This window comes from Coenobita brevimanus, chromosome 22 (assembly GCF_032717465.1).
Source record: "Coenobita brevimanus isolate Jiangsu-jjx chromosome 22, ASM3271746v2, whole genome shotgun sequence".
Lineage (NCBI taxonomy): Eukaryota > Metazoa > Arthropoda > Malacostraca > Decapoda > Coenobitidae > Coenobita > Coenobita brevimanus.
Genome location: NC_136975.1, coordinates 593,640 through 619,018, shown reverse-complemented (window position 1 = coordinate 619,018; position 25,379 = coordinate 593,640). Strand labels below are relative to the sequence as shown.

Here is a 25,379-nt window from a genome sequence, read left to right as displayed (position 1 = left end):
TTGGTCTGTGCCCCACGTGGTATGTTGAAAGGCCAGTATGATGCCTCCTAGTCCTGTTTGTTAGGTCTTGTGTCCTGTGAAGTGTCCCTTGTGCTGTGATATGAGTGTTGTGGTGGGGCAAGGGACGGAGTGGAAAGGGACACATAAACTGATAAGTGGTGGGACTGTCTCCACAGTCTCCTGTTTCCTTCTTGTTTACTTTCACACTGTCGCTGTTGTCTCTGTCCCCCTCACTGTCTCGGCCCCTCGTTGTGTCCCTCTCTTTCTTTATTGTTGTCCCCTTTTATCTTCCTGCCGAATGTCTTTTTTCCCTTCCATACACTCTCTCCCACTTATATACGTACCATAAAGGAAACTGAAATTGCAAGTTGGCACAAGCCTAGTCTTTCAAGGTATCAAACCATGCATCGTATTTGCATCCTGTCCATTTAGTACTTTTAACTTAGCAATGTTTTACTGTAATGACTCGAGGTGGCAATGCTTGACGATCTTTGTTACGAGTTTGTCTTCACACAGCGACAGCTTTCATCAAGAGTTCCTCAGACGGTTCCGCTTGTGAGGCGCTCACTGTTGGTTCATACAGTGTGAAGGTGGGGTCTTAAGAGCAAACCTGTTGATCCCACCCCTTGGTAGTGAGGCAGGGGTGGCAGGTGCCTGTGGGGGTGATACAGTTGGGTAGTGGGGATGGTACGAGTATGTGTAGGTGGCTTTGTGGAGATGAGTGTAATGGCGGGGATGGTACCTGTGTTTAGGTAGCTTGGTGAAGGTGGAAGTTGTTGTAATGGTGGAAATGGTAGTGGATGTATTGGTGGGAATGGTATGTGTAGGTGGTTTGGTGGAGATGGTAGTGATTGTAATGGTGGGAATGGTATGTGTAGGTGGTTTGGTGGAGATGGTAGTGGTTGTAATGGTGGGAGTGTTTGTTGAAATGGCTTTGGTGGCGATGGTGTGTTGTTGACTTTGGGATAGATGGTGTACTGATGTTACTTCGGTGGAGATGGTTGTAGTGGTGATAGTGGTATTGATGATGGGGAGATTGGCAGTGATGGGATGGCTTGTTTGAGTGATGGGTAGGGATGAGTTAATAGGGATGGGGATGGTGTGGTTAGGAGTTGTGGTAGGAGGGGTGATTGTTGATGATGCTGATGATATCCCCTCAGTATGTACGGTATAGTTATAGTCATATGTTTAAGTGTTATGGCGTGGGTAGACGTGAACATGGTCGATATGAATTCATTGGTGAAGGTAAAGTTAAGGGCGAGAGTGAGGAAGATATCGTTTGGATGGTAATTGGAGGTAGGGTGCTGAGGACTCGTGTTTTGACGCTGACGGCGATGGTATGGAGCACAGTTTATCAATTATATACAATATCATGGTGTAGATTTATGTTTGCTGGTGATTGTGTGGATGGTGGTAGTAGTAGTAGTAGTAGTGGTGATGGTGATCCAGGTTTGTCTGGCCGAGCAGACTCGTGAACCGCAGGGAAGCAGTCTAGTGTAATGGTTGATGGTGTTAACGATGAGTTTGCTTGATGGATAAATTGTTGTGGCTAAGGTTATTATGAAAATGAAAATGGTACTAGTATTAATAATGATCATAATAATAATAATAATAATAATAATAATAATAATGATAATAATAAAACGACGGAGAAGAAAATCAGTAACGGCCAGTCCCGTATTATCCACGTCGAGGTGATGGGGCCCAAGGCGGTACTGTCATGGTCCACTAAAAGTAAGAGTAGGTGACGAGCATAGCCCCTTGCCTGCATTATATACGTGATGGGAAAAAAATGTGATTGATGCGAGTTTTTGAAAGCAGATGACAAATGGTTATAGCTGTGCGTGAAAATGATAATCGTGGCTATTTATTGACGTTTAAAGTGATAATTGAGAGTGTTGACGAGTTGGCTTGGGTAATTGCAGGGACACTCGAGTTTCCCTGTAATGAACGTTTGGGTAATGCTGGTGGGTCGCAGTTGAGGGCGAGGGTGGTACTTGAGGGTCTTGGCCTTGTTGACGTTCCTGGTGGAGGGTAGCGTGGATGAGAGTTATTGGTAGTCTGTGGTGTGGTAGTAGAGTAATGGTAGACTAGTGTGGTGGTCGATGAGAAGTAATGGTAGGACTCTGGTAGTAGTGTATGGTGTGGTTGTAGGTGAAGGTATTGGTAGAATATTATGAGGTAATGGAGAGGTTTGAGAATGGTAGTGGTGATGGTGCTAGTCAGTACTGGTGGTGTGTGGTGGTGGTAGCGGTTGTGATGTTTGAGAATAGTATTGGTTATGGTAGTGGTAGTGGTGTCTGAGTATGGTAGTAGTGGTTGTGATGTTTCAGAATTTTAGGGGTAGTGTATGAGAGCGGACAGAAACATGATGAGGACGATGTTAAGGAATGCGGCATTGGTAGTGGTGATGGAGATGGTGATGGTGGACAGTGTAGTGGTTGTTGTGGTCGTGGTGGTGGTAGACAGTGTGGTAGTGACGATGGTAGTGGTAGTGTGAATGATGAGGGAGAGAGCGGGCGTTGTGTTGGGGTGAGTCAGGGAGGGTCTTGTGAACCTTGGGAACACTACCCCTCTCGCCCTCCATTTTTTTTTTCTTTTCTCACTTTCTCTCTTATTTTTTCATGGCCATTCTTCTCTCTTACAATGCCATTCATATCACACACACACACACACACACACACACACACACACACACACACACACACACACACACACACACACACACACACACACACACACACACACACACACACACACACACACACACACACACACACACACACACACACACACATGAAGTTGTACGTTACACAAAATATGCGACGTCCTTTGTGTTACATCTGTCCCACGCATCCCAGTGCCTGGTCTTTTGAGTTTTATCCTTGCAGTTGCATTCCTCTCTTACTCATTTTTTCATTTTTTTTTTTTTTACATTCCTTTTCTCTTTTCACTCGCCTTCCTTCTATTCCCGGCCTCTGTTCTCTCCCCTTTCTCATTTTTCCTTGGCTATCCCCGCTTATCTCTTCCTTTATTCCTCCACCTGTTTATAGTATCCAGTCCATCCTTATCCTTTCCCAGTATTCCTTCCCCACTAGCCCATTCGTTCCTTCCTTCTTAATCTACACCTTTCCTCTCAGCCCACTCATTTCCTCTCACCCCGTTATGTCCTTTCCAGTCAGCTCCTCCCACTTTGCACTTCTCTCACTTCACCTCTTTCCCCTCACCCCACTTCTTCCCTTCCTCTCCATTTATCCCTCTCCTCTCACCCCACTTCATCCCTCCCCTTTCTGCCTGGTTCCCCTGAAGGTTTGACCCTCTTGTTGTGTTAGTGAGGAGTAATCCAAACAACCCTCCATCATATACGCCCACCATATCACATCCCTCTTCCATCACCCTCACTCTCTCACTCTCTCCACCACTGCCGTCTCCCGTCCCCTTCATGATACACTCTTTACCGCACTTAATTTTTCAGCACACCCTCATCACCACCTTCATGCTTTGCTTCACATTTTTCTCACACTTATTCCACCACATCCATCACATTTACTCACAAGCATCTTCACTGCCATAATACTTACCCCCTCAGCCACTCTCGTTCCCTCCACTAGACTCAATGTCTCCACCACGCCTACTTTTTCCATCACACATAGCACACACCCTTACCCCTTCCACTACGCCTGGTCTCACTCTCCCTTTCCTTTATGCATACTTTGTTCCATCATCCTGCTTTTTCCACCATACAGTGTTAATACGCTCCACTGCTTTTCCACCACAGTAACACTCTATCACTAGTACGCTTACTTTAGTTTACATACTTTGTGCTTTTTTCACCATAATCTCCATCTTTCACCACACTGTTCACTACACTCATCACTCTCTTTGGTATTTAGCTTGGAAGTGTTTATATATATCATGGTTGAGTATAGTGATTATCTCGTGTGTGTATGCTAAGAAGTGTGTGTGTGTGTGTGTGTGTGTGTGTGTGTGTGTGTGTGTGTGTGCAGGAGTGAGTAATACAGCTGAGGAGTGAATGTGATGTGTTGTAAATGAGTGTGTGAGTGGGCCACTATGACTCCAACAGCTGGCGGGTTAGCGGGTGTGTTGACTCTTCCTCCTTTACCTCGCCGCCCCTTAGCTTCTTGTCGTATTTTACTTCAAGGGCGGAAATAGCGATAGATATACCAAGGCATCTCTGTAAGTCAGGGATATGTTCGAAAATATAACAGCTCTTTCTATACTGTACTTGTACGTTGGGGGAATGTACAGGCAGCTGCTTATAAGTCAGGGATATGTTCAGTAATATCACAACTTTTCCCCCTGCAGTTGGATGAGGGAATAGCTAATCAGTTTTATAGGTTGCAATGGAACGTTAATGGAGATTTTATTGTTAAATTATGTTGGATCAGTAGAGAAAAGCTTATAAAATCAAGCGACTTATAACGAAAGATTATTTGTATTAGGTATATCGCACACGCACAACACTCCATAATACTGTTTCGGTAGCTTGATTTGTGTCTGCCATATTCTCTTTCTTGTGCATAGTGTATGAGAAAAACCATGACTGGAAAACAGAAAGTGTGGCCGAAGAACAACATCTGTGACAATACAGCAAGAGAACTATGAATAGAGTGACGGCACAGGAAATACAAAAGGACATAACAATGGATCGGCCCAAATAAAACCCACTCGCTGCTAATGAAAACTGTCTCAACGTCTGGAGAGAAATGGAAGGCTACGAGAGGAAGACAGGGACGAGCGGGCCCCTTGGCAGCCTCCTTCCCCTCCACCAACCTCACCACTACCCTCGCCACCACACGCCCCTCGCATCACAACTCAACTTCGATCTGGAGTCACTTCTGAAAATTGACGATCTGAGGACATGGATACAGGAGCTTGAGGCGTCCAGGGGGCCCTGCTACCAGAGCCTGTACAGTGACTATGACGACTACGACAGTGTGGACGAAGAGCATGACAATGGTAAGGGCTATAGCTTGTGTAGAGAGGGATACATAGAGGAAGTTAATAGATGTAGAAAGATTGGTAAGGATATGTACTGTGGAGGAAGATTAAGAAGAGAGGCAAAAGGTGGAGATAAAACAATGGTAGTGTAGAGAAAAAGAGAGGAAGTGGATAGAATGAAAATTGGCATGTAGAGGAGGACAAAGAGATGGGGATGAATGTCTGGTTGTGAAGAGGAAGCTAAAGAGAGTGGTGAGAAATGTGGAGTATGTTAAGGAAATGGAGAAGATTGATAATGGTTACGGAGAGAGAAAAAGAGAGAGGTTGAGAAATGTAGGAAAATGAATAATGGTATTTAAAGGAAGACGAAGAAATGGAGATGAATGAAAGGGCTTGTGTAGCAAGATAAAGAGTGGAGGTGACAGGTGGAGTAAATATGCATCGGTATGTGTAAGAGGATAAGGAGATGGCGATGAATGAAAATGATTGTGTAGAGAGAAATGTGGAGGGGGGATGAAAAATGTTGGAAAATCAATAGATGTGTGTAACTGAGGATAAGGAAATGGCGATGAATGAAAATATGTAGAGAGAGGGTTAGATGGGGAAAACTTTTACGGGCATGAAGGACGAGAACGAACAAGAGATGGAGAAGACTGAAAATGGATTTGTAGAAAGGGAGTGAGAGATAGAGGAAGAATACGAAGGTTATATTGCGGAGGTATGTGGGGAGAAGTGAAGGGAGGGAAGGATGGAAACAAAATTAAAATGGGAAAAAAAAGTAAAGGATGGCTGCTGCATTTTCTATTTTGTCATCTGTATTAACATAATCACCAGAAAAGAAAGATGACATACAAATTTGGAGTTAAGCAGCTGTACATAGATTAGAAATAGAGAGTAAAAGTCGAAGATGTACGGGAGGCAGTAGGTGGTAAAGAAGGAAGAGAGTATGAAAGGTGATAAGAGTTAGTGGTATAAATGAATAAAGAGTAACTGGATGAGTACAGATAGGAGGGGAATTGAAAGCATTGGAAAATCTACCCTCTTATGGGTTATTGATAGAATTATTGAATGGGGCATGATTACTGCTGTGTGGGCCGTGAGTGAGAAAGGAAGAATTTTTGAAGGTAGCGTGAAGATGCAAAGGAAGGTAATAAGAAATTTTGCTTAACAGATAGTGGTAGGAACTAAAGGGGAGGATGAAGCAGGCAAATAATTGTATGGGTGAGTGGGTACCTGTATGTGCAAACGACTTTCTAAAGATTGTGGTTAATATTATTTTTGTCATTGCCTGCCGCTTTAATTCAGCTTCGGAGAAACTGAAGAAATGAAGAGAAAGGGAAGGAGACTGAAGGTGCACCAGCGGCAGAACCAGAGAGAGACAATACTAGACTTTCTTCTCCCTCCCTCCCTCTTTATTTTCTCTTTTCTTCTGCGGCATGTTGTGTGAGGTGTGAGATAAGAGGAAGATGGTGGTGGCTTGTCATCCCAAGGAAAAGGAGGAGGAGGAGGAGGAGGAGGAGGAAAAATAGAGAAGGGGGGGAAGGAAGAGAAGGGAAGGGAAGGGGGGGATATAACTTTCTTTTTTCCCCTGCTCTCTTCATAATGGACGGAGCGATGTGTAGTCAAGTGTGAGGCTTCCATTGTTTTTGCTTCCCACTCCCTCGGCTGGCCGGAGGACGGGGAGGGGCTGGAGGAAGGGTAGATAACAAGAGGAGAAAGGGGGAGAGAAGGCAAAGTAAAGTAATGAGAGGGGGAAAGAAATGGAGCGGAGAGTTATCTGGGGAAGAGAGTAGTGAAAAAGTTAATAGAAAGTGTAGCAGTAAGAGAAATAATCGAGAGGAAACAAAGTACTGAGAAGTTCAAAGACGATGAGAAACAGGTAGAGATGGATAATGGCTAAAAATGGTATGATGGAGTTTTATTTAATGAACTTATATATTTTTTATCTCTGTTTGGTGAGAGATCAGTTAATTTCCATTAAACACCTTATTCCCGTGTAAGTATTAGCAGTATTTTGAAGGGCAATGTAAAGTGTATTATGCGATTGCTAGCTGCCCATTACTGTGACATGATGGATGTTTGGGGTGACATTGGTTGATAAGATGGGCAGATTGGCTCTCAGTGCCAGTACTACAGTAAGGCAGGCAGAGTGCCAGACGCCCCGCCCTACCCCACCTTAACGCTTCTACCTTTTTGCTCCTTACGTCCCGCTACTCTGGCATGCTTTTCCCTCCTCAGCTTGTTTTCCTCTTTCACCCTGCCTTCTTCCCTGTTCCAATCTGCCTGTCTTCCGGCCCCACCTTGTCCTTGTTCGTGTTCTATGCTGCCAGTCTCCTGAACATTTTCTCTCTCTCTCTGTGTGTGTGTGTGTGTGTGTGTGTGTGTGTGTGTGTGTGTGTGTGTGTGTGTGTGTGTTACCCTTACTCGTTCAACCAGTCACCCTCCCTGCCTTACCTTACTTCAGCCTACCTCACTCTCACTACTCTACTGTCTCCTTTCACTGCTTTAGCCTCCCTATTCATCTCCCGTCCATTGGCCTTAATTGACCCTCCTCTCCATCGCCGTCCCTTATACCCTTGACCCACAATTGCCCCCTTATCCCTATCCACTTTCTGCTTTTATCCATTCTCCCTACATCCCCTTACACATTCTCATCTCTCTCTCCTTATCTAATCTTTCTTCTCTCTCCTTGTCTATTCTGTCCTCCTTATCTGTTCTCATTTCCCCATCCTGTTTATTGATTTCTTTCCGTACCTACTATACTCCCTCTCTTTAGCTACTCTGTTTCCCATCATATCCATTTTTTAAGTTTTCTTGCATACTTTCCATTTGACATCCACTTTCCCATCTCCTTTGTTACTCCTGACCATTTCCCCCTCTCTCTCCTGTACTCAAACCCTCTCCCTATTCGCTTCTCCCCCTCCATTCTCTCATTACGCTGTGCTTGACCTACACTTCTCCTTTCGTCCTTTCTCAGTTGATTCATTACTTTCCCTCCTAATTTCACCCAAGCTCCACTTTCCTTACTTCTATTCCTCTCTCTCCTCTACTTTCTCCCACATCCCCCTCCACCCCGTCCTATTCGCGTCCACTTCGTATTTTCTACATTTCCCTACATTTCTCATTATTTTCCCCATTTCTCTCTTCCCATCCATCCTCATTTCACCCTCCCATCTCCCTGCCTCCCGCACCATCCTTTCTTTCCCTCATTCCAGCCTACTCCCCCTTTCCCTTCCTTCCCTACTTTCCCATCCCCCTTTGCCATTCACTGCACTCCTGGTTCCCTAATCTCTCCCTTTCCCTCTCTCCCTACTTACTCTCCTCCATCTGTACTCTCACCGACTCTCCTTTCTCCCTTTATTATCCTCTCCCATCTACCCCTTTGTCCTCTTTCTCCCTGTCCCTTTCCCCATCCAGTTCACTTTACCCCCCTCTTACTCCCCCATTCCTATCTCCCCCAAATCTTTCATCCCCCAACTCCTCCATCCCCCCCTCTCCATTTCCCTCCTCCCCTAAGCTTCCATTCCGTCTCATATTCTCTCCATCCCTTCTCCCCGTTCTCTCTCGATCCTTCCTCTCCCTATCTCTTCTCACTGTTCATTTCCCTCTCCCCTCCCTCTTCTTCTTTCCCTCCTCGTGCCCCGCCTACCCACATACATCCCACCATCAGTTCTACCTGCCATGGTACCTGAGGCCGTCTCCACATTGCACGCGTCATCTCCATGCTTGCCTTATGGTCGCTTAAGTAATGGTTGTACGATTCGAGGTACAAATGTCGATATGTATTATAAGATTGTCGATTTACTGGAGGCGATTGCACTGATGTTTGAGTTGGGTTTTGAAAGCAGTACTGTAGCTACTTCACTAAACACTAAAAGGAGGGAGACGCAGGCATGAGGGAAACTAACTAATCTCTCCCCCATCGAGGTGGATTCGAATCAGCGATGAGGGGGCGAACCGATGATGTATTCTTGTCGTTCACTAATGGAAAAAAGGATAACTCTAACCCCTCCAGTTCAAAAATCCATCTTACGGTGAATAAAATTGCCTGAAAATAATGTAAAAGAACAGTAAAAAAAAAAAAAAAAAGTTGACAGAAAGGGGATGGGAGGATTCTCGATATTTGTTATAAGATTGTCAGCATAATAAAGGCATTTGTACAGATAACGTAAGGGAATGATTGTGCTTCGGAATGCATTACCCAAATACTTATACGAGTATTGGTGGGAATATCGGTATTTAGTATAAGATTTTCAGTTTTCGGAAGGTTATTGTACCACTGAAAATATTAGATAATGGCAAGATTGCAGTAATTTAGGTTCCAAATTATGAAAAGTTCGTTACCCTAGTATTGTTTTACATAGTGTACCCCGTGTGTCGCCCAGTCATACCTTAGCGGGACACAGAAAATTGATAATGATGATGGTGGTGGTGGTGCCCCATTTTTCATCCCCCTCCCTTCCTTCCCTCTTTCCCAGATTAATATTGTAATTCCCAGCCAGAGTTCTTGCCTCAAAAAACTACCCTGTATCTCCCCTCCTCTTCCCTCCAGCCCTCCCCTCTACCCCATGTAATATTTGTGTCGTCGTTTTTGTCGTAGTGTGCTGGAGGGCCTCACAGCACCCTGGCCTATGGCCCCCTTCCCCCGGCCGTTGACCTACACTGCAATACTAAGTTGGGCCTGTAATGTAAACACTAAACAGTATATAATCATCATCATCATTGTCGTTTTTATCATCATCAGGGGTTAAGTAAATCTTCTTGTACTCGTGGGACTAAACTTACCGAGAAATATATGTAAATGCTTAATGGTGAACGTGAGAGTGTTGGACCAGGAAAACTCAAATGTATATGATAAGAAAAAGCCACTGCTTGACCTGCGAATAGCGACGGTCATTAAAATGGGGGAGGCAGTGACTTAGTTGGTAGAGAGGTGGCCTGCAGTCCTAACGGACCCAGGTTCATAACCCCGCTGGGGCAGGGAACAGTTTAAGGATATGAATTTCATAAACTCAGACTTTACTCATCTACCAGAAGACCCACTGACATGTCATAAAAATACCTCCTCTAATATTACACCAGTCCTGCATGAGACAGCCCTAGCATATATTCAATATGGACGGTGGGTGTTAGCGCCGAAATGGTGACATGTGGAGGTGTATGGTATGTAGGAGGACTACTGGGCCTTGTGCGCAGTCTGTGAAGCCTGTGCCTAGGGTCGGACACATAAAAGAAAAAATGAAGGCTGGACTTTATAAAGTTTAATCCATTCATTACGGTGGCGCATGTTTTAATTTTATTCCTGCTATCAACATATGATTTTCTTTGGTAGCCATCCAGTTGTGAGGGAGATAGGTACAGTCCTCTGCTGCGATGATTTTTTTTTTTTTTTTTTTTTACTTTTGTTATTCTTGTTACCACCAGTCTCCTTTCTTACAGTTATTTAAGCCCAGGAAGGACCTCTTGTAGTGAAGTTTTTTAAGTTGAGAGACGAAATCAGACGAGTGTGTGTTGAACTTGTGTCAGCCTTGTCCAGTGGGCGTTTTATGTCGTTGGCATGGGAGACTACACACATCCTAGTTAGCGATTTACTTTGCATAATGGTCTGTATTATTCTCCCGTCTTTCAAGATTTGTTACTCCCAAGATTTACCGTCTGCTGAGTAAAATCGTCTGATGTTAACTAGAGTATAATACCAGGCCTGTTCCGACAAGAGAGGGTTAGTGGTGCTGGTATTAACATGGACTTTTATAATCCACTGCCAGCTGAAGTAAATCGTCCAGCCGTTAGCAAGAATAAAATGCCATAGTAATCTCTTCCATGAGAAGGTTAAGGTGCCGTCTAAGGATATAAATTGGTAACGAAGAGATGCTTGTGGTCATCCTAAATCATGGACAATAAAGACAGTGTAATGTTGGAATGTTAGCCTTCTCATTGGCATGCAGGGGCACTCCACACTGGCCAGAGTTGTGATGCTCCATAATGAGTCTGGCGTTATTGGTATGCAGGACATCAGTATACAATATTCAACACTGGATAGTTATTGGCACTCATGACCACAATTTTCATGTGAGACCGGATGTCATTGCTGTGAATGTATGGTTTGTAATATGTGTAACCGATGATCATTATTGCATGGTAGGGATGGTTTAACCTTATGTCTGTTGGGATTTCCCTCTGGTGAACAAAATAATCTTGTGCCAGCCTCAGTACTGTTCTTAGGCGTACCAGTAGCAGAGATAGTTATTTGAAACTGATTGTTAGGATTTATGTCAGTTATGTAAGATCATTTGGTGTTATTAAAATACTGAAGTGCTCCTACTTCAGCAAAAGGATTATTGCATCACCTATGAGAAGAGCAGATTATAACACAATTTTAGACAAGTAAAAAGCCTTTGTCGGCGAGGCACGAAAGAGGTCGTTTAAATCAGGAAGCATTGAAATATCGCCTTACACCCCGAGGATGCCAAGAGTGTCTTGATGGCTATCTACCTACCTACTTTAATGCTTTTGCGACAAACTCTGACCTGTGGCCTACTTTTAAAGATATTCTACATGCTGCACATGGCGCGTGCCACGTGCCACGTGCACCACCTGGGTGTGATGAAACCTGACAAAAACAAATCTTAAAGAATTGGCCTATCATATGGTGCAAACCATGCAGTGATCGGCCATGTGGTTGCTGAGATATAAGCATCGTAAAAGCGTTACGGTCGGACCGGATCGGCCCGGGCCGGTTCAGGCCACTCATATGTAAGAAAATGCCACTACTTATCGAGAGACTTGCGAGGGCTTCGCCCTCGCTCGTAAAAATTGTAGATACTTATGAACGCGTCAAATGCTTAAACGCGCTAATTTATCACATTTTTGCACTTCCTGTATACAGTATTGGAACTAATGGGACAGTAAAGGTGGCTTAACATGCCGTCCTCAAGACTATTACTTTCAGCATCTGTATCTCTTATCAGTTCACATAAAGTCCAGTGCAGAGCCAGACATTCTCCTCTGAGGGGAGAGTGGTAGCCAGAATTAACTCTTCCTTGTGCTGGCAAAGTACGGATGGGGAAGGTCTTTGAACCTGTGGAGTGTTATTCGCCCACTATGCGATTGACGCATCTTGACCTTGTGCAGTGCAGAAGTCATGCTCAGTGATGAAGTAGGAAGTAACGTTGTTCTGGGAGTGTGGTGGTGTGCTGTGTTGTGGTCAGTAGTGTGGTGGTGTGCTGTGTTGTTGGCAGTAGTGTGGTGGTGTGCTGTGTTGTGGGTAATAGTGTGGTGGAGTGCTGTGTTGTAGGCAGTAGTGTGGTGGTGTGCTGTGTTGTTGGGAGTAGTGTGGTGGTGTGCTGTGTTGTGGGTAGTAGTGTGGTGGAGTGCTGTGTTGTGGGTAGTAGTGTGGTGGAGTGCTGTGTTGTAGGCAGTAGTGTGGTGGTGTGCTGTGTTATGAACAGTAGTGTGGTGGTGTGCTGTGTTATGAGCAGTAATGTGGTGGTGTGCTGTGTTGTGGGTAGTAGTGTGGTGGTGTGCTGTGTTATGAGCAGTAGTGTGGTGGTGTGCTGTGTTGTGGGTAGTTGTGTGGTGGTGTGCTATGTTGTGGGTAGTAGTGCGGTGGTGTGCCGTGTTGTGAGTGGTGTTGTGGTGGTGTGCTGTGTTGTGGACAGAAGTTAGGTAGGTGTGCTGTGGCGACCTTGCTGTGTTGTGAGGCAGCCCAACCTGCACGCCACGCCAACAGTAATTATATCTGACTTTGTACCTTGTGGACGCCAGGTACACTTGAAGCGGCTACGTGAGGAGAAGGGGTTTCGTTAGAGAGGCTATTGATCAACATAAAGGTGAAGATTTATTACGAGAGAGAGAGAGAGAGAGAGAGAGAGAGAGAGAGAGAGAGAGAGAGAGAGAGAGAGAGAGAGAAATAAGTATCGTGTAATTCGAAAAATGTTTAGATACCTGGCCTTCATGGTATGCCCTTTCATTAACAAGTCCATGGGATGATTATGGCCTATTCTATGATCTTTCGTCGGTGCCGTTACATTCAAGGACGTTGAGGGAACACGTAATCATAACCCGGAAATTAAAGCTAGTGCTGAAAAATATATCTCTGGCACACCAATACATTTATCATTAATCAGCTTTGTGTCCATAGAAAAAATATGTTTTCCAAATATTTTTAAGGTTGCAAATGAGCGTGGGTGGTTAATAGCGGTTCTATTTATAACGGAAAACTTGTTTATAAAAACTGCATGCAACCTCACCCAGGTAAATATTTCATGGCAAAAATAGTTGTAATTACTTCCAACACTCAGAAATTGCCACCATCAGTCAGATTTACGTCAGTGTTCACAGAGCACTGTGAATAACCTACAACCATATTGAAGAGCTCATCAGTGTTTGACTAAAAACTGGCCAGGTGTACTGAAGCAGGTATGTTTAGGTATATTCAAATAATATAAATGTGCTTACTGTTTAGTCTAGTCTAAATATACTTAATCGCTATATCAGGTCTTTAGTTTGAATATACATAATCCCCCAAGGCGTAGAAACTATCAGAGGATAAGTATATTCAGTTATTCTTAATAGAATCATTCTCTCAAATACACCCAAGTCTTCTTTGGTTAAATTCTTGCCATCTCCGGACGACTATATTCAGCTTAGATCACCCCAGAAGCAGGGGGTTATTGAATGCCATATCTGACTCTTACCAGTTCGAAAAGTACCGGTATAACGTAAGCCGATTAAAATCATCTGAAGGCAGCAAAAGTTCATTAAAAATGTCGTTGGAGTCAAGGGATTAAGTTGGTTTTAATACAGTCGTAACATTCTCAGAGCACCCCAAGATTTGACTGAGAATACGAATAAGGAAGATGCAAATTTAATTATGTTTTTACCTTAGGCTGCCCAGAAATTGTTTTGGGACACATTTAGATGTGAGGCCTCTTTAATTGTAATATTTTTTTTTGTCTGAACTCACATGAAGTTAGTATTAGGATACATGTGACAATGATAATTAGTTTGATATGTAGAACTTCATTAATATTTGTGTCAGAATACGTGTACAGTATGAGTAATGTAAACTCAAAATCACCAGAGAGTAATACCAATTTAAGAATAATATATTTCTGATTAAAACCAGGTTGAAAATATTATCAGATTATGTGCAAGAATAACACCAGTTTAATAACAAAATTTTTCTCTCACACAGGTGAGTGAGGCAGCGAGTGGGGTGTGGGCGAGGCGGGAAGGTCAGAGCTGAGTATCCGATAAGTCTCACGCACTTACCCACTCCTTGATGGCCCATTGTTGCTGAGAGAGAGAGAGAGGGAGGGAGAGAGGAAGAGAGAGAGAGAGTGAGATTGCATTTATCAAAAGGAGAGAGAAATCGTAGTGAAAGAGAGAACATTTTATGGTAATTTACAACCCCAAGTACAGCCAGAATTGCACAAAGCATATGAAGAGACCTGCACCCCCATCCCATATCTCCCTTAGCCATTAATCTGTCACCCAGTCTTGCCCTTCCCCTCACTCAATCACTGCCTCACCCTCACTCAACCTCCTCCTCTGGCTCGCTCGGGTACTTAGGCGTACTCTGTCTCTTGCTTGCGTTCTGTTTATTATGCCATACTCGCTGTCTCTCGCTTTGTTTATCCTTACTCTGTTATCCCTTACTCTCTGCCTCACGCTTTGTTTATTCTTACTCTCGCTTTAGTTTTTCCTTGTCCTCTTGCTTTATTTTTCTTTACTCTCGCTTTGTATTTCTTTACTCTTGCTTGTTCATACTTACCATCTCTCATTAATTTTGCTTTCATTCTCATTTTTCATTCTTTCTTACCGTTCTTCCATATCCTGTCTTGCTTTTTTTTCCTTACTCTCACGTATCCATTATTTCTCTCTCTCTCTCTCTCTCTCTCTCTCTCTCTCTGTGCTTTCCTTTTCGTACTTTGTAATTTTTCTTGCCTTCCTCTCCACACCACCTCTCCCTGTCTTTCACCTCAGGTTTTGTTGTTTTTTCTTTATCTCTACACATCGTCTCATTTTCTGTGCCTTCCCCTCTCTAGCCTTCATTCTCTCTCTCCTCACCTCTCCTCTCTTCTCCCCTCCTCTCCTCTCCTCTCCACGATCTTGCTTCTTCTTTCTTCCTTGCCTCTCTTTCCCCTCTGCCCCCCTTAGCCATCCGTCTCCCTTGGGATATTAGGTGTGGGCGCGTCTGTGCTGTGGACAGGGGATATTGATTACATTAATTGTATGCATAATGAAGACTAGGGTGGAATGCTTCTGCGTGTGTGTGTGTGTGTGTGTGTGTGTGTGTGTGTGTGTGTGTGTGTGTGTGTGTGTGTGTGTTTCTAAGCTGTTTTGTTTGTTTTCATTTTGTCTCGTATCTTTATTTCACTCTATCTGCTGTATAACTGTGATGTGCTAAGGGTAACGTTTTCATCCAATATTGTATCGCTGCACATCGCAATACTTCTGTGTTCTTTTTCATCGCCATCACTGCTATTAGAGGTGATAGTTGTTATTGTAATGCGTATCTTAATGAGTAGCTTAACCCCTTATAAAGAGATATCTAGCGTTAACTGATCGTTTGACGTCAGCAAGAATAGTACATTGCTATCGTTTTGTAAGGGTTAAGACCTAAATGGCAGCTACTATGAATATGTTAGTCTAGGTATCGTATGGGTAGCGGTGGTTTTGATTATACTACAACCAGTAATTGCCGTAAATGTTCGTCTTCCTGTTACTCTACTTGTAATGGTGGCGCCACTGTTTTTGTTGTTGCTGCTGCTGCCTGGTATGGTACGGCTGCTGTGAAGTCTGGTATCTTCATCTCCACCTTCAGATAGTTCTCATTCCTTTACCTCGCCCTTCCCAATTCGCCCCCCCTCCTCCTCCTCCTGCTTAATTCTCTCTCTCTCTCTCTCTCTCTCTCTCTCTCTCTGTTTATATATATATATATGAAATAACATGGATTTTGATGGTCATATCGTACACACAGACTCACATATACACAAAAACGATCACACATTGCGGCAGGCTGTGGGAGTAAATCCGGGCTGCCTGAGTGAAGCTGCCCCTCATCTGTCTTGATAAACCAGTGTGAGCCGCTACCCTCCCCCATCCCCTCATACCCGTGTGTGTGTGTGTGTGTGAGAGAGAGAGAGAGAGAGGACTGTCATGGTCGGTTTTCTCTCATCTCTCTTGATCTGTATATTTTCCAGCCGCTTCATCAGTCCTTTCATCGTCCCCGCTATCCATCTCATCTCCCAGTGACTCCTCCCTCCCACCACATCTCTCACTCCATCGTGGCATCCATTAATCTCACGCGGAATGAAATACAAGAAAATATATATTTAAAAAAATGCTATCCCTGTGTTCCTGGTACGATATTTTTTTTCCCTCTCCATAAGGGAATTTATTTTATGTAGGGCGACCTCCCGGGATGAGATTTTAGGAGTTACTGGGGAAAATTTTTAGTCTGTGTAGGAGAGATGAGGCGAGGTGATGCTCTGGAATACTGAATTAGGAGGGAGGGGAAGGGCAGGGGAGGCCTGGAGGGAGGAATGTAAGGGGAGAGAAAGAGGAGGAAGAGGGAAGGAAAAGAGAAGAAGGAGGGAAGGGAATGGGAAGGAGGGGAGAGTGAGGATGTTAGGAAAAATGAAAAGAATGAGAAGACCGCAAAGAAGGGGAAAAGAATGGAAGAGAGGAGAGCGGGGGATGTGAGAGGAAGGGGAAGGAAGAGAGAGTAGAGAGAGATGAGAGAGGGTAAGACGGTGTGAATTGTGACTGCGTAAACTTTGAATATGAAGAGGAACTTAGGGGAAAGATTGATAGAGGAAGAAAAATGAATATAAAGTATGAATGGAAAAGGAACGTAAGGAACAGTATAGAAAATTAATGGTAAAGATGAAGGAAAGGGAATAAGGAAGGGATAAAAAGTAAAGAGAAAGGTGGCTCCTGAAAATTAATAGAAGAAAAAGAAAAGGGTTGCGAAGGAGTTGAAACAATTGAAACAGCCAGATAAGAGCTGGAGGGTGATCAAGAAAGGAGAGTGAAGGTTTAGAATTAATAGATAAATGATATAGGGAAAGAGAGAAAATTAACATGCGGGAAGATACGAGTGGAAGAAAGGATGGAACGAAGGAGGAGGTAGAAAATAGAGGCTGAGGAGGAGAGGAGGGAGAAAACAGAGGCTGAGGAGGAGAGGAGGGAGAAAATAGGAAAGAAGTCAGAGGGTGCATGGACTAAACAAAGTGGAAAAAAGAAACGAGGGAGAAAAATAAGGGCGAGTGAGATGCAAGCGAGTCAAAGAAGGGAAGATAATAAAAGAGGAATTAGACAGAAAGAGAGCGAGTATTAATGTAAAAGAAGAGCAAGATCGGGAAGAACGTGAGAAGTGAGGAAAGGACGGATGATAAAAGGAGAACTTAGACAAAGGGAGCAAGAATGTTAGCGAAATATAAAAGGAAAGGAAAGAAGTAAGAAGGGATAAAAGAAATGGGGACAGAGGATCAGGGCAAGAGGCGAACCAAGTGACTGGCGGGTGAATAGAGGTTAAGGGGCTGTAGGGAGAAGAGTAAGTGATTAGGCGAAGGGAGAAGAGTAGGGACGAAATGTAGCATGAGAGCAAAAACAGGAAAGAAGTGAGGAGGAGGAGGAGATGAATGATAAGAAGATATTAAAGATGAGGAGGAAGTGTTTAACGATATATATAAAAGAAGACCAAAAAGCAGGAGAGAAGCTGAGAGAGAGAGAGAGAGAGAGAGGGGGGGGGGGATCAGAGAACTGGAAACGGACCGAGTGACTGGCGGATGAATCGAGGTTAAATAAGGGGCTGGAGGGAGGCGGACCCGCATCAGAACTTGGCCACCCTCACAGTCGGCTACCGTATTTCTGCGTGTGTGTGTGTGTGTGTGTGTGTGTGTGTGTGTGTGTGTGTGTGTGTGTGTGTGTGTGTGTGTGTGTTTTACTCTACGGAATATATACTGTATTTTGTTTAAGGATAGATGGATGGTTGGTTATGCCTTAAATATTTCTCGGGTAATTATGCGGGGTACCTTAGCTGAGTGGAATTTGATGTTATTTTTTGCAAGCTGTCTGCCAAGGTGATTTATGAAGTCGCTGTGGTAGAGAGGGTGGCAAAGGTGAGGGGGAGGTGAGGGGAGAATGAGAAGAGGTGAAGCGGAGGGGGAGAGAGGCGAAGGGGAGAGGAAAGGAGAGAGGTGTGTGGGAGGGAAGATTAGAGAGAAGTAAGGGAGTGATGGAGGAAATTGACAAGGGAGATGAGAAGAGGAGAGGATAGGAGAGAGGTGACGAGGTGGAAAGAAGAAAAGTGCCTGGAGGAGGGAATAGAGGTAAAGGAGAAGAGGGGGAAGGGGAAGACGATGAGGAGGAATTATAGATCTAAATATGGAAGAGCTTACGAGAAGAAAGACGGAATGAGTTCTGGGAAAATAAGCGAAGGGGGAGGATAAGCGGAGGTGCTCGTGTAGGAAAAAGAATGATGGAGAAGCTGAAGGAATTAAGGAGAGAGAAAGGGAGACAGGAAGAGCTGAGCAGAGAATATGCAGAAAAATAAAGAGAGGATATTAGAGAAAATGGAGTATAGTAGGAGATATGAAAATGAAAATAAAAACGGGAGAGGAAATATGAACCTACAGTATTGCAATCTTCCCCTACATTTGCTCTCACTGCTCTGTAGGGATAATGTGGGAATGAAGAGAAAAAATAAGGGGAAGACTGAATGAAAATATAGAAAGAGTTTGGAAGAAAGGTCAGGGAAGCGGCAGAAACTTTGAGAAGACGTTATTGAAAAAGTTTAGCGGAAATGAGGAAAATTCAGGATGAGGGAAGAGGGATGGGAAGATCAGTGAGAGAGAAAGAGGGGTTATGGAAGCGAAAATACGAAAGAGAGACGTGAAAAAATGAGAGACAGAGGTGAGAGAAGAAAAATGAAGATTTGCATAGAGTAAATAGCTCTAGATGGTGGCGATTATCATCCATTCACTTGATGTAGTGCTTCCTATACTTCTTCATTCACCTTTATCATTCTTTTTGTTTGTCTGCCCTCCTCTCTTCCTAGTTTTCCCATCATTCCTGTCACTTTTCATTACTCTTCTTTCCTTTTAAGGTGGCTTTACGCTGAGTGATTAGCCTAATGGTTTCCTGTAAGCTAGGAAGCCATTTACAGCGCTGGGTGGTAACCATATAACCAATCCATACGTGTTCTCTACGTGTCAACAAGTGGGTTAGGGGAGGGTTAGTGCCTCTCCCCGTATTATAACTCAGACAATCGGCCACCCTTTACGGGATTAAGGCGCCTGGCTATAGACAGATACTGGTAGATCAAATAGCTAACTACTACCCTCCAGTCTCTGTTAGATCATCCTGTACCTCCTCCAACTGTCGATATCCTCTTTTGTGCATTCTTTATCTCTTTCCCTTCCTTCTTCCCTCTCCTGCCTCCTCCTTCCCCATCATCATTGTTGTATTCCTTCCCCCCCCCTCTCTCTCTCTCTCTCTCTCTCTCTCTCTCTCTCTCTCTATCCCCCCTGCTGTGCTATCCTTTTCTCCTACTTCCATAGTTATAGCAGTGTGTTAGTATTAAGGCCGGACCGCCTCGTATGGACTGTAAGGTCTGTGTGGTCTGTGTATCTGTGTAACTCTACACACACACACACACACACACACACACACACACACACACACACACACACACACACACACACACACACACACACACACACACACACACACACACACACACACCTTATCTTGTACCTTATATTCCTCATCATATCCTCCTCCTCGTAGTCCATTTTCTCCATTCTGTGTCTTCCACTTTTTCTGATTAACCCATAAAGTACGGTTATCCCCTCCCCTTTCTTTTTTTTAAATCCCCAAGACTTCGTTTAATTTAGGAAAAAGAATCTCTATTGAAGGAGAGAGAGTAAGCATCCTTGTTGTACTTATTGACGTAGCCAGATGGTCAGTAGCTACTTTATCCAGGTGGTAGGTTTTATATTGGGCATACGGTTTGATACTAACACCTGGGAAATGTTAGTGGTGGGTATCATTAGGTGTCAGCTCCCCCCACCTGCACTCCGTTACCCGACAATAAAGAGTGGGAGCAGTGTGAGGCAGCGACTGAATATGCCACTGGTTTTCCCATTGGCTGACTGTTTAACACATCTGGTCACTTTTGAAAACTCTTTTATTATAGAGAATATATACACTACATTTTTATAGAACTTTAATTTCTTCTAGTGTGCAGGTAAATTTTGTTGAGAGTTTCCACTGTCTTAAATTAGTTTTTCTTCACTGAATACAAGAAGATTGTATGCGCGTCCGTACCAGAGATTTGTCTTAAATCCCAGTTGAGGTAAAAGAACAGTTTGCATAAAATATTTTTTTTGTCGAATTGGTTAAGTGCCAGAGCATGACGAGTACTTTCTGGCCCGGTTATTGCTATTTATGATGAAACGATGAGGCGCCTGTGCTGGTGAATCTACTGGACTATTGTACATTAAAGCGCCCACTAGAGGATACCATAAATAATAATGTAATTACTGTGTTCGTCTGTTACACTAACATCTGAAGTAGGATAATTCCAGTCCAACCCATTCTTCTATTATGTACTTTATGTATATTTATCTGTCATCCATTTGCTACCCAATAGATGGCAAGACCAGGTTGCAGTAATTCAGTAGACTAAAAACTATTTGCCCTGTCTTCCCGTCATACACTCTTCGCTCAGAACACACACTGTCTTATGCGCCGTGTCATATTTTATACAGGTATCATCAGTTTGTAGACGACATCAGAGAAACTAGTTACTGTTGCGTATCAGGCACCACCACGGAGTGAGTATTAATCATGCTACAAGTGTCATAGCAACTCCTGTCCTCTTATGTCCTGTGGCCGGTAGTCTGCGGCCGGTAGTCTGCACAGAGGCCAGTATATGATATTTGTACTGAAAATACTCTGGTTGTTGACAGCTTTTTCTTCGCCTTTGCTGTCACTGACCCTCACTCGAGATTCCAAGAGAAAGTTGAATTCGGGTCGCGACCAGAGATCATCTCAGTGCCTCTTTTCTCCCACCATGCTGCTGTTGTAGGCTAACCGGAAAAGTACGAGTGTATCTGTATAGTGCGTCCTCCATTGCGTTGAAAATTGACAGTTTTTCGTGTGTGTGTGTGTGTGTGTGTGTGTGTGTGTGTGTGTGTGTGTGTGTGTGTGTGTGTGTGTGTGAACTTTATTATAGTTTCTTTCATAATTTTCATTCTTCAAAAATTTCCTGTTTTTTTATTCTCACTGCCGCCACCTTCCATGTTCTCTTCTGCCAGTATACTGGTATGGTACCTGGAGAAAAAACAAGCCAGAAAACCCGTTCCTGACACCCATTAGTGCTCCCGCTACACACCAACAGATGCCTGATCTCCAGCATCCCTCAGGCGTCACCATCATTGCACTAATACCCACCATCTCTCATTAGCAAGGGTGTTTTTCTGACATGTTGAGGAAAAGTAATAAACACGGTGACATTATTTTATTAGGTGAGTGTGTTATGTACCATACCGTTCTTTATTGACGGTGAAAGAAACAACTATTCCCCGTTCCGTCTGAAGAAAATGTACAAGTTGCGAAATACAATGAAAACCCCATGTCTGCTAGTGCGTATTTCAGATGCTTCAATTTTCTCGCTATATATTCGTCAAATTTTGGAAAGGTCCTTGTGTCTCTGTCTGCATGTGTGTCTTATAGTGGCCGGCTTGCACACATGTGATATATGAGTACAGTGTGAAGTTACGACTAAGAACCTATTGTTTAGAAATAGAGCCATTCTGAAATTAGGTTTAAATTGAAGAAAACCAGAGTTAACTAAAGAAGAGGATATGGGTTAATAACTGATCAGTAAGAGTTATCAAGTGAATGAGAATCGTAGTAGTGTGAGCTAGTGTGTGTCTGAACTTGACGAAATTTAGGAGTGTTCAGAATGACAGATAAAGAAAAAGAGGAGGCACGAGATGGATGATTTTTTTTTTTTTTTTTTTTTTTTTTTTTTTTTTAAGTGATGATTGTTTGTGGTTCTTATATGGACATGTGAAGCTCACGCCTGTCCGCCCACCCTCTCTCACGTCTCTCCACCCAAACATCCCAGCTTACCCTCCCACCATATCCCTGTCTCTCCTTCCTCCCCTAAAACACCCTCTCCTCCCTCCTGCCCCTCATCCTCCTCCACTTCCCATCCTCCTCCAACCGTGGCATCCCCATCCTACCCCCATACACACAATGACACACACATTTCACCTTCCACCCATTCTTCTTCGCCCTCCCTGCCCACACACGCCTGCCTCCATCTATTCATGCCGCCCACACACCAGCCACCACCCACATACAGTCCCGGTCAGTAATTCATTTACACATTTGGGTTTATGAACTGAACGCGTTTTGCTGCAGATTAACCGCTTTGCAGTTAATTTCATCTGGAGTTAGAGAGTTTAATTAAATTCAGGAGAACCACAGGGCATCAGAAATGTCTGAAACTATAACAGTTAAAGTTGTGACCGATATTCAAGCACTTAAAATATTGTTCTAGTTAACGAAGGGCGATTTTATAAAGTTCATAAAAACCACAGCACCCAAACGATTAAACCAGATTCCAATCCATGCATTCATTTATTGTCCACTAATTTCGCAGGCATTCATTAGGGTTGTGACACTGATTCGAAACGGTGTAAAGAAGTTGATCGCCTGAACAGTATTTCTCTCTCCCTCTCTCCCACTCCCATATTTCATTTTGTCTCTCCGCCCATGCCTACTCCAGCCATGTCCCACCGCCCACATGCTTTGCCAGTACATACATTCCTTCCCCCACAGTCCCTCCCACATTCCATTATCTCACACAGCCTAGGCCTCTGCCTTATCCTACTCATCATTGCGTTACTACCAACACCCACCCATCCTCACCCAAGTCAGCCTGTCCCCACTAACGTCCACTTATCCTCACCAACATCCAGATTTAAATTACCCACACCCACTCATCCCTATCCACATCCACCCACTTCCCACCCTCTTGCATCCCCTCACTCGCACTTGGCCATCCCACCAACACAAATACAGCTTATCCAGTCCAAAACACGCGGTATAACCCATGCCAGGAAACACTCCCCAAAAGTGAGCTGGTGAGAGAAGTAAAAAGACAAAAAAACTCTCAAGTCCCCCCTCCCTCTTCCTGTGCCACAAAAAACGGAGGCCATCAATTGTGTTCTGCACCAACGTTACGGAAAACTGAGGGCCGTAAAACAACGCTCTTAAGTAATGGGCGAAGATTGTGTTAATGGGTGCGCTAGACATTAAGGAGAGAGAGAGAGAGAGAGAGAGAGAGAGAGAAACACACACACACACACCTCAGACATTGTGGTAAAGACCCGAAGCCCTTAATCGATGTTGGCAAAAACTTAGAAGAGGAAGGCGAGTGAATGAAGGGTCCTTGAAGGCGGAAAGAGGGCAGAGGGGGAATAATCAGGTGAGAGGGAAAGGAAATGGTGATGAGGAGGTGAGAGAGGAACGGAGGGAAGGGAGGAAATGAGTGGGTGCTGAGGGAATAGGGGAGAGAAGGAGGGGCAGATGTAGTGTTGAAGGATAGATGGATGGAAGGGAAAAGGGAGGGAAAGGATAGGAAAAGAATGGACAAAGAGAAGAGAACAGGGATATGAAAAGGTGCGCTAATCTTGAAGGACGTGAAGAAGGAAGGCGAAAGAAAGACGTAGGATTGAAGGATGGAAGAGGGAAGGAAAGAACAGTACAAGAAAGGAAACAGGAGAGTTGGTGGAACTGGGGAAGGGGAAATGATTTGATGCTGAGGGAAGGGAAGGGAAGAAAAGATGTATGAGTGAGAGATGGAAGAGGAAACGAAACTTTGGAATAAAGAAGAAAACAAGATAATGACAAGGAATGAATGTAGTGATCAGGGTATTGGAAAGAGAGAATGATAAGGGATGGGAGAACGGCGAGACATGTGTAAGAATGATAGATGGGTGGAAAGGAAAAGGAGAGAAAGGAGATTGTTTTAAAAAAAACGTGATAAAGGAAAAGAAAAGGAATATGAGATACTGGGTAAGTGCTGGGGGAGGAAAGGAAGAGGATTTGACGGGTACAAGAATAAAAGACGGAAGAGGAAAGGAGAGAGAGGGACAAGGCAGGGAAACAAAAAAAAAGAATACGAGAGAACAAATGTCGAGTTTAGAAGGGAATGGAGGGAAGAGAAGAGAATAAAAAAAAGTGATTGGATGACGAAAGGAGTGAGAGAAGAAATTGTGACTGTAATAGAGAAGATAGCTGTTGGATGAAATTGTAAAGGAAAGAGAAAAAGCTGAAGAACAGAGCAAAAGAATGAAGTGGGAAAAGTGGATGAAAATATCAAGAGAGCAGGAAAGATTTATTGTCTAGCAAATAAGGAAAAAGATATAATCAATACAAGACATCAGGCAGAAAAATAAATACGATGTGAAGACTGTGGAAAGTGGAAAAGAATTAAAAACTGGAAGAAAAGATTGGGTGGAGTAGCGAGAAAACAAAGACGAGGAGAGAATGAGTAATTTTATTAATCCTTTCATATATATGTCATCTCTGCCTCTTTATTTTGGCCAACACAGAGCGAATTCATTCAGATGAGGATAAGTCGAAGGACCTAAGTGTGTTAATAATGTCGCCAGTATTACACTCAAGCCTTTTTGGCGTCAGTCAGTACATTTAGATAAGTAGATTCACCACTGTTGAAAGGGTTGAAGATAATTTACTTAAATCCCTTTTGTACGATGACGTCAGCCATCAGTTTCTGCAGGTAGTCCATAAAACTCATTTTTCGTAACCTAAGAAAGATCCATAATCCTGTTCAGCTCAGGTAATGGCCAGGTGTAATCTGATTGAAAGGTCGATTTGACGAGTGACTGAGGATAATCAGTCTTACATCACACCCAGGGCTCATCGATTACCATATGCACGAAGTAGTATTGTAGCAGTGGGAGTGGTCCAGTTCCGTCAGATAAATTCAAGCCGAATATAGTTAAGGGCAGAGAGAGAGAGAGAGTAGGGTACAGGGTACAATATAAGTGAGGTGTGCAGTCCTTATGTACCTTCTCCATCTTGTTCTTTCCATTCGTCAGGTACTCTTCTCTTCTGGCCCTTTTTTTCCCCTAGGTTTCTTTCTACTGCCGCATGTTTTAATCCACCATTACGGAAATCAGCAGTTGCGTCAAAATAGTAGTAGAATAATAATAATAATGATAATAATAATAATAATAATAATAATAATAATAATAATAATGTAGATGAGCGATTGAGAGATTAGGGTACAGCAAGACTGATGTCATGCCCACCACCACCACAACCACCATCACCACTACCACTACCACCACCCATCCCTGTTC

General features: G+C 43.6%; 1 protein-coding gene across 1 annotated transcript in view; it reads left to right on the top strand.

Moving 5' to 3' along the window:
- DIP2 (disco-interacting protein 2) overlaps window positions 1-25,379 on the top strand; it is a 611,941-nt gene that overhangs the window by 301,474 nt on the left and 285,088 nt on the right. The gene's annotated exons all lie outside the window — the stretch shown is intronic.